At 38.2% G+C, this 5368-nt stretch overlaps 1 long non-coding RNA gene across 1 annotated transcript; it reads right to left on the minus strand.

The window, feature by feature from the left end:
• Positions 1–1704: 1704 nt before the first annotated feature.
• Positions 1705–4895, minus strand: LOC124255112. The gene is made up of 3 exons (XR_006892620.1): positions 4810–4895; positions 3731–3845; positions 1705–3197 (listed from the first exon to the last, which is right to left on the minus strand). It is a non-coding gene; the product is annotated as an uncharacterized LOC124255112 (long non-coding RNA).
• Positions 4896–5368: the final 473 nt, after the last annotated feature.

Here is a 5368-nt window from a genome sequence, read left to right on the forward strand (position 1 = left end):
CACAATAATGTTTATACGAGGCACTATAGTCCGATTGTCTCAAAATTGGACCGATGAATTGCAATCTAGCTCGAAAACTAATAAACATGAAATACTCAATGAAACACTGATCATAATTAAAACGTCAGACAAACTCTGTGAGGTTTTCACAGAATTTATGTCCTAAATTAAAAATGTTCTTTAACAAACTATCATTAAAATATTGACACAGTTCACTATTTGTTACGAGGGAGGAGTGCAGAGAAAGGGACAGCCAGGTGTGCGAGAAAGGATGGAGACGGCACAGCACAGGTTAATGAATCAATAACTTTGTGGGCACTTGTGCACGTGCTTCTCTAACACCTGGCTGTTCATATCCAAAAGTAACCGCTGCCAGTGATTATCACCTCTACATGTATATTCAATGTAAGACAAGTTTTATATAACTTGATTATCTACGGTTTCTGCTTTGACGAAATATAAATATGTTTAAACCAGATGTGGGGCTAAACATCCGCTTCCTCATCTGAGAGCCCTTTAACTTCTTTGATAGACATTTTAGAAGTTGAGTTGATGAAGAATGATGACAATTTTTATCGATGTACAATAAAAGAGAATAAAAGAAGTTGTATATCCATAAAAATTGTCATAATTCTTAACCCTTTAGCTGTTTAAGAAAACATGTAGTCTAATCCAATACAAGCCGACCCCCTAATTAATGAACTTAGACTCTCCCTGAAATTCGACCGATTAGCACAGAACCACTCAAGCATGATTCGACGGATCGGCACTGCGGATTAGGCCGTAATCATATGAAAAATGGACTACATCTTTCATGTATGTTTAATATACCAAATCAATTCATTACAAAACTATTGTTAATTATTTACAGTAGTTACTATGATCAAAGTAAGATGCGCCTGACGGGGTATTATTAGTTTCATTCAAAATACAATATTACTTCAGCGAATAAATCAATATACATATTGCTGTATTACGGACATTGACTGTAACATATGTCATAAAAATGTGTTTATGAATGTAATTGTGTGAAATAAATTTGATATTTGAGGTGGTCACGATAAAGTGCGCGTATCCTGCACCGCCGGTGTTTGTTACCAAACACATGCAAAGGCAAGTCAATTGTTCACCAGAAATATATATTCAGAAACGATCTGTATTATTAAATTATGAATCATAAACACATGTTGACAGTGTTGGTACAATAAAGATTTCTTATGATTATGCACATGATTCTTTTGATATTAGCATTACTGTCGATGCTACAGGACTTGTCAACGCTCAACATCAGCGATCTTCTAAACCAAACGCCTCGATGTTTAGCACTGGTACTTTCCCGATAAGGTGTAAGTCTAAACATTAAAATGGATCACCGAGGATTAAACATTTAAACATTCAGACACCATTGCCGGTTAACCTACTTAAAGCATGACCAAGATTCAAAGATCTTTAACACCTAAGATTGCTCCCTTTGCCTTTTCGGACTCGTAAAGATCTGGGTTAGAGTTGGTCTTCAGTAACCCATGCTTGTCGTAAAAAGCGACTAACGGGATCGGGTGGTCAGGATCGCCGACTTGGTTGACACATGACATCGTATCCCAATTGTGTAGATCGATGTTCATGTCTGGTCCAGACTCGATTATTTACAGGCCACCGCCATATAGCCGGAATATTGCTGAGTGCAGCGTAAAACTAAACTCACTCATTTACTCACTCACCCAATCCCACTAACTCACTCTTTGCTTTTTAAACGTTCTTGTGTACCCCGTCAACGCGGGTTATAACATGCACGTCTCGGGGAAAACAAACATTCCATACTGGTCGACAGGAGCACATTTATCAATCATATAAGTTCTTGTGATGCGTCTAATCAACTTGCAGAGATCTAACAGCGGTTAGGGAGAAAGGCCGTAGAGGGCGTCTCAGATTTGATTAACTAATCTTCAAAGATGGTGAGGTTATAACTTGGAAAATGAAAGATGATAAGGCTGATCTCAACGACTTAAGGACTAGCTGAGGAAGTGGCCGGCTCAGAATGATAGAGTTACCTCCCTTCTATCATGGAATGTACTTGGTCTCCAATCTAAGCTGAATATAAGTGAATTCACTGTATTTTGTTCAAAGTGTACGTCATAGGACTCTTGGAGGTGTGAAGTAACGTCAATGAAGACTTATTAGCCAACATGTTCGACAGATATACCTTTTATTTGAACTTCAGGGATTACAAGAGGTGATGTCATAGCTTAATACAAAACTCAATCAAAGAAATGTAAAGGTCACTAGTTAAAGTGACTGTATTTTTCTTACATTGAATTCAACATCTTTTGCCTGAAAAGAGATGTTATACTCGGTTTTGTATACACACATCACATATCCTTCAGTTGTGGAAGATCAAGACTTAACAACCAGCCAACCTATTATAAGCATGTCTGTGTTTGTCTCACCCTACAGAAAATCTCCACCCCAACATAAATACAGTATGCACTCCAGAAGAGAAACATCCTCGTCGCTGGGTAATAGGTCCATGAAGTCTCAAATGCGCCGGCCCAAAGAAAGAGACACTTATCCATAAAACATTTTCCTGACAGAAGTCACATTTTCATTTTTATACAGGCAAATGATTGATTACAGCTAAGGTAAAAGTTGAGTGATTCCGCCTCAGTTGGAATGTATGACCAATTCAGCCTAATTGCTTTCAGAAACACTAAAAGTACTGTTCTAATGAGTTCAGAAGTACATGGAAATATTATCTCTGAAAATGTTCATGCACATGCAGATTATGTGACATGGTAATATCGCCCCTTGGTTATTATTTCTTTTTAGACAGTGTACATGAATTGTCATTTGTGAAGTGTTAAGGCACAACTACATGGAAGCTTTGCTCGCCATGGCATCCTTCGGCGTCTGAAGCAGCTCCAGTGCATGTGCTTGAGAAAAAAGCAATGAGCTTTATTGAGTGTCCACGAATTTAAGGATAATTCTAAACCAATTGGAAAACAATCAAACTGTCCACAGTCAGTAATACAACAGGATTGCCTCTGAAGATTTCTCTGGTCTCTGATAACAGTTTATGCTCTGCTAATGGTTTCACAACTGCTATTCGGACGTTTCCGCGCTTCTGTTCGGCGCTCGGGAATTTGGTATTAGAGGTACCTTCTGTCTTTCTTGACCTTGCACACTATGACAGAAGTGATTTTCTGAAAGGATAAACAGATGCAGTCACAGTTTATGGCTATCTACTTGTAAGGGGCACGGGAGGTCTAGTCGTGTTAGGTACCGCAGTTCGATGTGCACAGCTGCATGCCTTTGGCATCCCAGAAATATAAGAATCTGGGTTCGAATCCTGGTTTGCCGTGATTATATTCCATGATCGTAGTTTTGTGGGTTTTGCTAAAGTGGTAAACGTTTCAGACCACTGTTGGTTGGACTCTAGTGGTAAACGTCTCCTTTCCTACCGCTTGATGCTGACACTTTGGGGTGTCTAAGATAACTCACTCACACACGTGTTCAAGTACCTGGAGAATTCGGAGTGGTTCTGAAGCGCAGGTATCATTAGATATTAATAATCCCCAACCACCTCGGTTAGATAAACGTCAATTGAAGGAAAGTGACTGAATCAATTACTGGTGTTCTGGGTTGTGCATACATCTATATGCAGTATCTGTACATACTGGCAGTATATATCTTCTACTCTACATAATGAATATCGTTTTTCATTCCGTAATCTCACCTGTTCAGGCAAGCCAGAAAACCGAAAGTCAGAACCACGATTATTGTGATCCAGACCCAGAAGAATAGTTTTGAAGAGGATATATCTTGCTCTTCATGTTCCACGAACTTGGTGTCTGAAAAAGGCGTTAACTGTAGTTATTCCACACATTTGCAGTGATGCCAATTGCACATATGCATATTATCAACAACAATGATTGGATAAATTCCCAACAATCAAAGTATATCTAATCTTAAACATAATCTAAAAAATTTAATAGTAAAATACGTGTCCTGTTAAATTATGGCTAGAAATGGTCTAAATTGCTAACAGCTAAAAGGATGGTATAAATCAAGCTAGGACCCATGGTCCTTATGATCCTTATTATGGCGATACACCTTCAGATTTGGGTAATGTATAGCCTGTTTTTATGTTGTATTATCTGCTATACTTCATTTTGTTTAAGATTTTGTATATCTATATCTGTGACATTCCAATTTTAACTTTGATCTTCTTCAGCATTGCAACTTGAATGAAAAGAGCTTTGTCTACAACAAACAATTTCAAAGTAAAGAGCTGGGATTATTAGATGTATGGACGAATGGTTGGCTAGATATACTGGATATACTGATTGTGTTTGTACCCGTGAAGGTACGGGTTGGAATTGATCTTCAGCAACCCATGCTTGTCGTAAGACGTGACTAACGGGATCGGGTGGTCACTGACTTGGTTGACACATGTCATCGCATCCCAGTTGCGTAGATGGATGTTCATGATGTTGATCACTGAATTGTCTGGTCCATATGATGATAATGTACATTTTTGCCATGTAAATGTGACTAAACGGCAAAAGGGCAAAATACGCTGCGGACAACACTCTAGATAAACGAAAATAAGATAGACACACACAAACACACACACTCCCCCCCTCATACATACACTCATACAGACATACATACACTCATGCAGACACACACACACACTCTCTCTCTCTTTCTCTCTCTCGCTCTCTCTCACACACACAACACTTCTACAACATATAATTCCGATGACACTTAAACACTTAGAGTTCCCACCTGGGGTAAACAAATGTCCCTTACCGACCGATATTCCGTAGTTTTTTTCTAAAGACAAACAGAGAGTTGAGTGTCATCCTTTCTGCAATGATATATTTATCTGTCTGTCTGTGTATCCCAGTAAAGAACGAAGCACACCTTATCATAACTACGGTTTGTTTTATTTTTTAGGAATGTTACAAAATATTGACGAGATCCATCTGAAAATATTAAGCATGTGAATTTCATTTTTATTGCTACTGACATTGCATTTATAGTCGTTTATGTGAACAATGGTACATAGTGGAAAAAAAGAAAACTACAAAAGAAAATCTGGCGAACTAACCGAATGAAACATTCATCTCAAGCAAAGTTTGAGTATTGCTGGAAACTGCCCATGTAGGACCTTCCAGACTCGTAGCAGAATTCAAATTGTTCCTGAAATTATAATAAAATATATAATCAAAACTTCGTAACCAAGTCTCTGTAAATGATTCTATAATGATTACAGTCATGCAAATTCCAGTAAACCTGGTACTTTCAACCAAATTGTTGAGTTGTCAGACGTGATTGTTTAACGCACTGTCGCCATTGTAAACGATAT

The sequence above is a fragment of the Haliotis rubra genome, unplaced genomic scaffold (genome assembly GCF_003918875.1).
Source record: "Haliotis rubra isolate DU_JTF1 unplaced genomic scaffold, ASM391887v1 Scf592, whole genome shotgun sequence".
Lineage (NCBI taxonomy): Eukaryota > Metazoa > Mollusca > Gastropoda > Lepetellida > Haliotidae > Haliotis > Haliotis rubra.